Source organism: Colias croceus, chromosome 19 (assembly GCF_905220415.1).
Source record: "Colias croceus chromosome 19, ilColCroc2.1".
NCBI lineage: Eukaryota > Metazoa > Arthropoda > Insecta > Lepidoptera > Pieridae > Colias > Colias croceus.
In genome coordinates, this window is record NC_059555.1 from 9,207,877 (window position 1) to 9,221,322 (window position 13,446).

Here is a 13,446-nt window from a genome sequence, read left to right on the forward strand (position 1 = left end):
ATAATTATGTACCTACACATTTGTTTAAGGGCCAGTGTTGGTGAAAAGAGTTTGTATAAACAAATGTGTATGTCAAATACCTATGTGTCATCTTATAATTTCTCTCTTCCGTCTTTACCCTTCGTACTACGCGCATCGTCTAATAAAGAATCTTAAGTTTATTTAACAATCTTTGCTTTTTCCTGCCCAAAACCCATCAAACTCGTGGAAAATTAAACGTAGGTAGATATAAAGTTTAAGAAATGCATCGAAATACAAACGAAATCAGAGAATTTTACACATACTTACCTGAAATATTCATAATGTGTAAATTTTATGTAGAAATATCAGCGAAATAAAAAGAAATAGAGACGGTACATGTAATTTTCTCTCATATCGGATCAGGAAAAATTTAAACATATTTCAGTATGAAAATGTGAAATGAAACAAGGATAATGTACTTATATCTCTCTACCAAACTATAAAAATCCAAGCAGTCGTATTTTCGTTAAAGAGTAAAAACATACCTAACCATGCAGACATACAAACTTTCACGTGTGTTTAGTAGGAAGTAAAATTACATTGTGTGTATGTTTGTGTGTGTGATCTTTGTAAAGTACTATATCATACAATATTTCTTCATAATAATAATCAGAAGTGGGGTCACCTGAGATAACAGTTATCACGCCACGCCCCTAAATACTTGGTGCATTATCGAATTAGATTAAAAATATAATAATGCACAGATTAAAATTATTGCATCCAAGTAAGTATGATGCAATTGAGTTGATACTAAATACCTGGTAAAAAGAAAATGCTACTGATCGAGAAAAATTCATTCAATTTCGTAACCTTTGGAACAACCTCTTAATAAATTTTGGCCTCGTAATTAAATTTTTTCTATTCTTTACAAATTTCTCCCAATGTTCCCAATTCGACTGTATTTTTTGGCTTTGTTACTTCAGAATTGTTGACTGGGTGAATCGATTTTGATAATGCTTTTCTATTTGAAAGTGGCCCCATTTATATCTGGTTTAATTCCGTCAAACTGATGGCGGTTTTTTTTTAATTTGACAGTCATTGCTATGTTGTTAATGTAGTAATGTCAAGGATTTAATTTATTAAATCCGTTATTCTTATTAATATCACGGCATTTCATTAAAATATTTCTTTCATTTAAAACATAAGACAAATTTATTATGAAACGCTAGAATGCAAATATTTAAATAACAATAATGAGAATGAGAAAACAACAGCAATGTTGACAAACATACATACATATTTAAGCCGGCTACTCACGTGCCTTCCGCAGGGGCAATATTGGAACAATCTCGGATGTACGGCGGTTGGAGCAATTGCAGCTGTTCTCTAAATTGCCCCTGCTTGCGTATACACATCACAATTAAGGATGCAATACCAATATTGCCCCTGCTACAGGTACGTGAGTAACCGGCTTAAACAAACATAATATAACCAAGATGCATTAAATACCGCATATTTATAGAAATGTAGAGCACACAGATAAGAAATTATCATTCCCGCTTTCGTTTATTCAACTTTAAAGTTTTATCAAGAATTGCTCAATATTTTTGAAGTGAAATTTCTTAAGGCGCGTTGAGCAATTCATCACGAGCAAGTCATGGCAATACCGTCACGACGTAAGGCTACGATTTTGGTATCTTTCCAAAGAAGTTTCACTTCTGACACGTGTGCTCGGCACCCACTCTTATTTTTTTGAGATATAACGACTATCGACGTATGTTGGGATGGGATGGTTTAGCAATCTGTGAATTATTTTTAACGCATATTTTCATAACAATTACAAGTATGGATATGACTGCATGGATCTGTGGCATGGATATATGCATATTGCATAATCAGGGATAATTAAATGTCAAATTTTCAATAGATTTTAGATTTCCCATTGTACCAAGTAGGATCTATCTATTAAGTAAGTTGTATGGAAATATCCATTAAATGTTTTATTTGTAAGCAGATACCAACATGAAATAACTATAACATGAATCTGGGACACATATGGTAAACCAAAACGTTTATGGGTCGTACAGTTTTGTCCTTTTTCATCTCTGTTAGTAAATGTTTTTATCTTTTGTTTAAAGCGAACTTTATTTTAAAAGATTTTTAACATTTTACTCAAAAACTTTATTTTAAAAGATTTTTAACACTTTACTCAAAAACTACTTTATCGATTTTAAACATTCTTTTTTCAATAGGAAAGTGAAAACTACCCAGTTAATAGGAACATAGGCATTTAGCACACACATAGATGGTAACTTGGATTAACACATATGATAGTTTTTATCCCGAAAATCCCACGGGAGCAGGAACGCGGGTTTTTCTTAGACTACGCGGAAGAAGTCACAGGTAACAGTTAGTCTATACTATAATATTATAAAAAGGAAAACATACATACGTATATGTATGGTTTTCACGTATAAACTTCTCAACCGATTTTGATGAAATTTGGCACAGACAATCTTTACACCGTAGCTTTAGGCTACCTTTTATTGCGAAATATATACCACGGGCGAAGCCGGGGCGGACCGCTAGTAGGATATAAATGCGTAGAACATTCCAGAATTCGTTGATCTATATCATCGCAGTGTTGGATTGCATTCAACTGGTTGCAATTAGGATTTATAAGCATATGATTGTTCCTAATTAATGTGTCAACTGACCCTAAATTGTTGCCAATTTACCTGAATACGAAATCATTCAATTTATATTGGCTTGGTATCTTGATACTGCTCGTGTTAAGAATATTGTTAAACATATTGTTGCGTTTGTTATAAATTATTTACGTGTCAGAAGTGAAACTTTTTTGGCAAGATTCAAAGATACCAAGATCGTCGCGTTTCTCCATGACGTGACAGTATTGCCATGACGCGAACTTTCCAAATTTTACTCTCAATACGCCTTACAAAGTTTCACTTCAAAAAATTTAGTGCAAAAGCTTACTTAAAATATATAAAATAAACTTAAAAGTAAATATATATCGATTATCCAAACTAATATGTCACACTGATACATATTTATCTCGGATATTAAAATGGCGGACAAATTGCAAGTTTATTAACTTTTAACGAATGAATATCAACGAAGGTGAATTATTGAGAGAATAAATTCATTTACTTTTATTGAGCGAGCTTTTAATGCAGAGGAAATTTCCACGGACTTGATTAAATTGTCAGAATTGCATAAAGTGTATATAAAATGTTTAGAAAAAGCGTGAAAATATTTAAGAAACTAACTGATGAGAATTATTTTGTAATTATAGTTACTTAAATATATAATAATATAATTTGGCGCCAAATGTTGGCCATTAAATTAATTCCAAGTATTATTTTGGTTTAGGTACTTACCTATTCTAAAAACAAGTTTTAGGTACTACACGTTTCTTTTATTTATGAAGTATCCTCTGTGAATATATTTATAAAAAGTAGTAAATATATTTTTTCAATATTTTGCTTAGGTAATAAATAAATAAAATATTCGTCATTGTAATCTAAATTTAGTTAAATCTAATTATTTTAATGGTCGTCAATATAACAGACTCACGACTAAACGGTTGCTGTACTGATGTAAAGTTTACTGGATGAGACTATAATTGATTTTATGTATTATAAAATATATACGTTAGTAAAAGTAGTTATTTTCTGGATTAAATTCATAAAAGTAATCAAAAGTACAAAAGTATCAAGCTTTTTTAAAAGATAATAAAAACACGTACGACGTCTCAAAATTTACTTATACTTAATTTTATTTAATTTACTTATACTTATTATTTAATTTACTTATACTTATTATTGAGTATATACTCACTAGCCACTAGCTGCGCTTCGTGTTTGTTCGTATCAGCGTGGCTCCTGGCATCCGCTCCTGTTGGTCTTAGCGTGATGATATAATATTATAGCCTATAGCCTTCCTAGATGAATGGACTATCTGACATCGAAATAATTTTTCAAATTTAGTAGTTCCTGAGATTAGCGCGTTCAAACAAACAAACAAACTCTTCAGCTTTATAATATTAGTATAGATTTTCTAGCCATGTGTATGGTGGAGAGGTACTGATTGAAAATTAAGTATTGATTAGATTATTTTGTCATGCATGATTCTTATATCCATATCTAGTGTACTATATCCATTTAATACTATATTATCCAGAGACGCAAAAAACAACAACAGACCGCTTCAGCGTGACGCGTAGGTGGTAATAAATTGCTTGTATATCTTCCTGATGTAATTAAGCTATTAGTTGTTTAATTGAACGTTGTACGATTATCTCAGCAAAAATGGAAATGTAAACACAATATGTTATGGAACTAAAGAGATTGATGGCATGTGGCATTTTACAAACTGCACTTGACCAGCGTGGATTATGGAGCTTTCCGTCTGTGACCCACGTAATCAAAAGTAAATTTCCATAGAAATTATATGTTTCATCGCAATCACATTTTTGTTCATCAAATCAGCCATTTGGTTTCCATTAGCGAAAAGCTAAGTACCTATGGGATAAGATCGTGCCCTGTGTGAAAAATGTCCTGAAATGAAAAAATATCTTGAAATTAAAGTAGCCTATATAGTATATATATATTATAGAGTTCAAATTAAGAAATCAAAATTCTAAATGTACTCGCATAACACCTAATATAACAAAATACTAATAATCAAGTTAATAATAAATACCTACATAAGCATACATCAAGACATAGAGCAAAAATTTCGAATAAAAATCTGTCTAAACTATAAAGTATGCAATAGTTGAGGGTGCCTCAGGGTCTCACCCCAAATTTAAGGGTTCCGTAAATTCTGCTTCAAACGTTTATCCATCAAGTTTTAAGCTGCTCTCAAGTTAAGAGCCACACTTGAGTGCGGATTAAAATGCGCGCCCTATATGTTTTACGAATTTTCACCCCGTCTTCTCTTGAGGTGCAATGCAAAAGGCATAGCATATTTAGGATGGAAGGTCATACATACATGTATGACATAGTCATAAAGACCTTTCATCAGAATACATTCGATATTTTTTACGTGGTATATAATTATTATGGTTTTAAATTTAAATAAAAAAAAAACACATTACAAGTGAATACACATTTATTGTTATTGTAAAAAATTAAAACTTTTTAATTTTTGTAACACATAAGCTATCTGTATAATAAATTCAGTTTTGACAGTTTGTTATTTTTTACGTGAATTAAGGATACTTAATCATTTTTTTTATGAAATGAGAGAGAATTACTTATACTTAGGTACTCCTATTTTGACATTATTGGAGAACTTACTAGTATGCAAAAGACTTTTCATAATATTTAATTAAAAGCAAGCAACGCCACACGATACAGCTTGTATCAATACAATCATTAAAATTTACATACATGTACTGATTTCATAGGACAAGATTTGCGAAGTTTTGCAATACATTTAGCAACTTTTGCGAACCATTCATAGTTTTGGAGTGTAGAGCAAAACAAACAGACAATGTTACACCATTGTAGATTGTATATGTAAGAATATAACGGTTGTTTTCCTTTGATGTTACGGTTCATTATTTTTACTCAATTGTTAGACACATTTTGACCGTAAGGGTGATGGTGTTTGGTGGAAATTATGCTATGGAAACGAAATTGTGTATCAAATAAAAAAATGTATGAAGAAATACGATTTAGCAAGCTGAGAAAAAACTTTCTATGTGGTGCATAAGATTCAGAGATAATTATTTTATTGAAAGACTGTAGAATACTATATAAATATAATTTGTTATACGTATATTAATTCAAAAATTTTGTTTCAAATAAAAAAATAGGCAATAAGTAAATAATTAACTAATAGAGTCTACAATGTGATAATTGATAAGTATTGAGTGAAATTGGAATTTTTTAAACTTTTAGAAATTATTAATTTAAATCTCTATAGTACGATATAGTATAGCTTTAAACTCGGTTGACTATCCTAAAACTTGCCTAATAAGCAAACAGTAAGATGGGTGCTCGATAAGTCCTGACGTACGCACGTACAAACAGACACCTACGTTTCCACAACACATATTTGGTATTCGTATAAAGGATACACGTACTTAATTATTATGGCTTTATGTTACTTAAATAAGCATTCAAGTAATACTTAAAATCCTTTTGGAAAACTTAATGTGGATGATAATATAAAATTTTGATATTTTTATAGATTTGTATTAAAGTAAGTAAGTAGACTAGGTAGTCGTTATATATTTTTTTGGCCAGTAAAAAATGTGATAAAAACATATTATTTGACATTTCGGTTTCATTGCTATTATTATTTTAACATTTATATTAAAACTTGCTTCCCGCCGCGGTTTCACCCGCGTTTTCAAAGAAAAACCCGCATAGTTCACGTTCACTTGGGATTTCCGGGATAAAACCTCTCTATATGTGTGCTAAATTTCATTGTAATGGGTTCAGTAGTATTTGCGTGAAAGAGTAACAAACACACACACACACACAGACACACACCGTCACAAACTTTCGCATTTATTATATTAGTAGGATTCATAGATAGAAATAAAACGTAGTTTAAAATATAAATGTTTATTTCTTTATAAAATATAGATGTATATGAAATAGAGACGCATACATGCGAAGCTGCAGGCGGAAAGTTCTTATAAAAGCTTGTTTCATTTTTGCAATTGTTAGAAAAAGCTCTTAAGCTACTATGGATGAAAAGAAAGACAATTCCAACAAGAAATCAGTCTTTTCTTTTGAATTAAATGAAGAATGAAGCCGAGGAGCATAGTAGAGTAAAATAAATGCAGTTTTGTTATTTTAGTGTTTTAGTTTTAACAATGATTAAAATATGTATTCTTCTGTTTTAAAAACATACTGGACTTTAATAAGCAAGCTTTAGCTTGCCTCTATAGAAAATAGCTAGACTATAAAAAAGAGCTACCAAGAAACTCTGTTTAAAAGGTCCATTGAATTTCCCAAATCGAAGAAATAACAGGTAGGTACATCATATTACTTGGTACAAAGCACGAACAACTTTATCTCTAAGGTACCTACAAATGAATGCGAGAATCCAATTGAAATATAATTTTCCTTGTTTTATCAAGGAAGCTTTTCTACGCGTGTGAAACCACCGGGCAGAGCTAGTCTTCATATTTTTTTGGCCTGAAGGTCAAAACAGCGGTCAGCCATGACTCAATATTTTACAACATTATATTCACAAGTCTTTAGCTGCTCTCTAAGGATCTACCTTTCCTAATACAGATTGAAAGGTCATATCAAAATCAAAATATTTGTTAATTAAAATAATATTCGATCACAACGAATCGAAGTCATGAACGATAATTTATCGTGACGACGACGTGGAGCTGTCGTGACTTCTTATCTTTGATTGCAATAGTATTTTAATTTTGTGAACTACTTTTACAGCTAGTACCTAATTTAAAAACTGTCTAGATTCTTAATTGTATTCGAGAGGGTAATAAAATATCTCAATCAAAACCTAACTTCACATGATTTCTACAAAAAAAAATAAGTCACTGTTCTATAAGCTGCGGGTAATTTTAGTAGGAATACATTATTGTGGAATATTTACTAACAAACAATGAAAATCTAGAAAAGCTATATCACAGCTGAAGAGTTTGTTTGTTTGTTGGAACGCGCTAATCTCGGGAACTACTGGTCCGATTTGAATAATTATTTCGGTGTTAGATAACCCAATTTATCGAGGAATTTTATTTTATATTACTTTATATGTTTGCCCATTTATATAATCTAGCTAAGACCAACAGAAGCGGAGCAGAGCTAGTTTAAAATAATAATTGGACCTATATCTCACATCATAGACCATACCTACATCTATCTTAATACCACATCTAATAAAAAAACAACATACGTAGGACACTTGAATTTCACTTCCTTAAAACAATAGACATCAGCACAGAAAAACATAATAACTGGATAATGGTCTATACTCTATGGTGTATGCCCATACTAAGATGGCGGAACAACCTGAGGTCAAATGATTACATTTGCGAGATATTCAGACTCGGCCCCGTTAAATTGTTGATGACAACGCTAAATATGTTATTTTATGAGCTGAGATTTTTACCTTTTATCAGGACATGCGCATTTGTATAAAGATTTTTGTTGTTATTTAGTTTAAATTTCCCTTGCTAAGTAAATGTGTATCATTAAAATGTAACGACGAGTCTTACGGTGCATTCACATCATACAAGCGAATTCTAACCACACTATGACAAATTATTTTAGTGTAAACAAGCATAGAGTATTCTTTCGTTGTTATAAGTGCGTTCGAAAAGATTCTATGCAATGTTCTAATACTGAACATCACTGAATACGAGTTTACGTTTGCACTAAAAGATCACAAAAGAATGCTCTAGCTCTATGTTCGTTTGATGTAAACAGTAAATGCACCGTTATAATATGAATTCTCCACAAATAAAGATTTACTTCAATCTAACCACACCTCTAAAGGAATTAATTCCTTTAAAGTTTGAATTGAGGGATAACCTAAACAGTGCACTAAATCTACCACTTTTTTACTACGTTTTATTGGCGAAAAATTCTATTTTACGCCAATAAAACGAAAAAATTAACTTTAGATCCAATCAAAAATCAAAATATCCTTGAAACATATTCTGAATTTGAAAAACTTCAATGAAACTAAACCAGGATATTATAGTAAGATTATCTAGAAATTTGGACACGTACAGTATCTCAAAGAGATCTGGACATATTGCATTTTACCTCAAAGTTCGAAGTAGGTGCTGCTGTAGGCGGTTATAGCTGCCTTATATGAAAATATCTTTTAATTTAAGAGGCCCGACCTTCATGATAAGGCACATTAAATGAATTAAAGAGTTTATTTTGTTGTTTGAATGTTTCCTTTTAATATAGACTTGAGGCGAATGCACCTCGAATATATTATTACAGCCTTTTGAAGTTTAAGCCAGACAGATTTAAGGGACAATAATACATTTTATGTTTTACTTTCTTTGATTAATACGATAATAAAAGAGTCTGATAAAGAGCCTGTAATTACCTATCGTGTAATTTTTACCCTTACTACTTCTTTTTGCTTCTTTCACGTAGCAATGGAGTGATTTTATAACATGATTTTTGTGTCTGGTTAAGAGCTAAGAGGAGGATTCAGGCTACTTCATCTCATTCCCATTGGAATTTCCTTGAGAAAGCAAGCAAAAATACATAATTAGGCTTGAGACTGATGTAGGTTATTTTTTCCGCCGTGAAACACATCATTCCCATGGGAATTTCCTATGACTATGCGGGTAAAGTCACGAAGTAGCTAGTTATCTATCTACACGAATATGATAAAACTGTAGAGTTTGTTTGTTTGATTGAACACGCTTATCTCAGGAACTACGGGTCAGATTTGAATAATTATTTCTGTGTTAGGTAGCCCATTTATCGAGGAGGCTGTATCATCGCGCTATGATCAATAGGAGAGGAGCAATGTAGGTAAAACCGCGGGACACAGCTAGTCTACAATAAAGACGAGATGCTACAAACTGCGAGCTTATCAAAAAGCCACAATAAAATGAGTCACCGGTCAACGTTCGGTCTCTGGTTTGATTCCCGGAAACAACTGTTACGTTATCTTGATCTCTTAACCGTTTCTATTTGAATACGCGTTAGTTTTTTCTAAGAAACTCTGTGACCCTGATACGGTATACGGAGGTCATTTATTTCGCGCGTAGTTTTGCGTGTATGTACCCTACCATGGGATCGTGTTATGACATTTTACGGGCTGGTGAACGTTTATTATTCGTTGTTTTGCGTATGTACGCTACTATGTTTGTAATATGTCATTATACATATACTGGTTTACTTCTTCGTTTATAGGACTAAAGATATACAGGGACTAAAGGTTAAGAGCTAAGAGGAGCTAAGACATATAGAGGGTAACTTGGATTAACACATAGGATAGGTTTTATCCCGGAAATCGGGTTATTCTTTGAAAACGCTAAGCGAAAGCTGATCCAGCATATGCGCATACGCTTGCTTGCTCACTTCATTTAAATGCGCAGACATATTTAATCTATTTCCACTTCATAAATAATTTGTTGATTTACGTAAGTAATTCTATATAATTTCGAGAACTGTTGTGAATGCTGCGTACACCTGTTATTGATAAATGCTTAATATTAATGAATTTATAATGTTTATTGTATGAATGTCAAATGTATTGTTGGTGTGCCAAATAAATATAAATAAATAAATAAATCACTTTCTCAAACGTCATAAGTATATGAAACTACCATAATTACAGTAATTGCATATTACAATTATACATTATAATTGTATAACATTTGACGCAGGAATGCGGCACGGAGGTCAGATAACGAGTGCAGGGAGGTCACTCCTTGACCCTTAGTTATCCTAATCGACGATTAAACTAACTGCGCGTTTGGTCCAGTTAAGCTTGCAAATTGCACCTGGTTAAGATGTGCTATATGAAACAGATGTTTAATCTTAAAAAGAAAAGGTTAAAAAATTTAAGAACGGTTAGACTAATTTTTTAAATTCAAATTAAGTATGTATTTGAAAAATGTCTAATTATAAATGTTATAATGACAATATTATGTGGATAATACATTATACCCATTTCTGGTTAATTATGATTAATTCATTATTTTGCTGAATCTTTTTCCCGAATAGAAATAGAGGGAAACAAAATAAGGGCAATTCTTGGGACATTACCTACACAGGATTATCTTATGTTTGATTTTACGCAAGTATTCATTCAGTAAGGATTTAAAACGTCGGGACGCGGGATAGTAATATAAATAAATTAATCGCCTCAAAGTCTTTAATTTGTAAACATTAACTAAACAGATCTCTTATCCACCGTGGTACAATTATAAACTTCTGTAGTTGAAAGGTCACCAGGATACAGTAAAAATACTTTGATTTACGTACAGGATAAATGCAAAAAATGTTTCTCCTTGCATTCCATGCAGTAACCTTCCGATGGGGTCAGAACGGCGCCAAGACACACAACCATCGTTGTTCGAACAGTGGCCAATTGTCTCCGTTTGTGAATGAATGTTTTAAAATAGATTATTCAATGATGAGTTGTGTAAATATGATGATAAATTGAATTCCGTCTTTGTTGACCTGGTGGAATGTGTAATATGTCTGTATTGGTTGGATAAGGAATGCTATTTTTAGATGCGTTGCGTGCTGTCTCCAGTTTTGGTTCCTGTAAAAAAGAAATAATTTATTTCGACAAATTTGTGTACGAACATTTTCTCAAGGTGTATCCATCTCCACTATACTTAAATTCTATTAATATCGGGTCAGTAATTTATCCGTCAAAGTGTAATATATACATAGATAATATGAAGTTAGTTCATCCTGAATCTTCTATAGTGCAAAAATGAAACGCTAAATTTGTAATTTGTATGTAATAAGCGCAAATTTCGAGAACAGCTGAACAGATTTTGTTAATTCATTTTTAAAAAATTCTTGATGTACAAGTATGGTTATTTTGGAGAAGTCAATAAAAATAATAATGCACGTAAAAGCTTTCGAAGATTTTATCAACATGCAACATCCCTCAATTTGAATAAGTACAAAGATGAATACATAGTGTTATATTGAGCTCGTAATCCCGTGTGGCCCATCAAACCGATTGGGGAGAGCCGTAAAACTTTATTTCCAACCAAACACGACCCATGCGGTCCGCTCCAAATTTAGTCAATAAACAAATAATGCATTGTGCTCTGAAATATATTTGAAAATGAAATGATTGTGTTATGAATAATATATGAAATGCATGAAGTTATAATATTTGAATGTTATTGGAAAGTGCTTTTTAGTAAACATTTACTCGTTGCAGGTAGAGTTTATAATTTATTTTTGACGTCTTATTTATATTACCTATTTGGATGACATATTGGATGGTCGTAGCCTTGGTCGTAGCATTGTACCTACCGTTGTTCAATTGTAAGTGGTCTTGTCTATCAAAAATTGTTGAAATTCTAAGTTATAAATGAAGCTTAGGAAGGTAACCTAGCTCTGGAGTCTGGTGCATAATATGCTGTAAGTTATAAATTAATAAAGAATAGAAAAAATTCGATCACGAGGCGGGACTCGAACCCGCATCCTTTCGCGCCATTCCGGGGCGGATGCCTCACCAACTCAGCCACTCGTGAATGCTGTAAGTTTTCATTTAATAAGTAATATTATTTATTTTAATTGATATTAATTAAATATTAACTTAATGGTATTTGAGCAACTCTGTTGTATGTTAATAACATTCAAATAAAAGTGAAGGTCGTTTGTTCTTTCATCTTTAATAATATAAAAGACCTGCTGACTGAATTTCAGATAAACCGGCAGATCTAACTTTAAATAAATCATTTTTTTCTTAGACTTTATATTCTGTAGTCGAACTTACTAACGACTACACAAACGAGAAAGCCATAATAAGAATATTATTCTTGTACTAAATGCGCAGCATATGGATACTTGCTTACTCTGTAACTAAGCTTCCCTTTGTACTAGTAAAATGTGATTAAAACTTAACTACCCTCATCTTGCTTATGAATATTAAGCTTTAGTTTTATGTATTAGGGTCTATTTTTGAGATGCAAGTGAACAATTGATGTTTAAGTTACAAACACGTGTGCAGTCTCCCCCAGTGTTTGTCACTAATTTTATTTGTAGTACAGGAGGTTGAAAGGGTTTCTAAAATTGTAATTTGATCGGAATGCATATGTATATGGGCTTAAAAAATCTATTTCTTGTCATTTTTATTTGTGCTTTTGCGGAGATATTACTTCTTTAATCGTTCGGGCGTAGGCGTCGATGGGTGGTGGTCTCTTACCAGTAGACGTCTCACGCATATTTTTTGCCTGCTCTGATATAAAAAAACTGTATTTAAACGAACTGTATATAATATAGCGATTCATTTTAACATATTATCGCTTATAAAACGTTATTCATATTAACCTAAATAAAATTATATACTGAAAGTTTATCAAATTCTTGTTAAAATAAATAAATGTTTCTTTTTTGTTTCAGGTATACTTCTACAACATAATGTTTTATAGATTAGGTAATCAGGAAATAGTTTTATTTGATAAGATACTTAGAATAACAACACAATTTCTTTCAGCTTAATCAATTTCGTATACTTCTCTTATCATTCATACATTTCTAAGTAACATAATGAACGTACTTAGTATTTTTTTAAAGTCTGTATTAAAACGTTTATTATATTTACTGTCATAATCATTATTTTAAGTAGATATTTTCATTCACATTAACTGTGTAAATACAAGGATATCATAAATTAAATTTATGACTGACAATCATGACTTATAATTCATATTACATAATACATATAGATATACATAAAGATGATAATATAGTTTAAAACCATAACTTTATATTGTCAAATGTTTCACACAATTCGGCA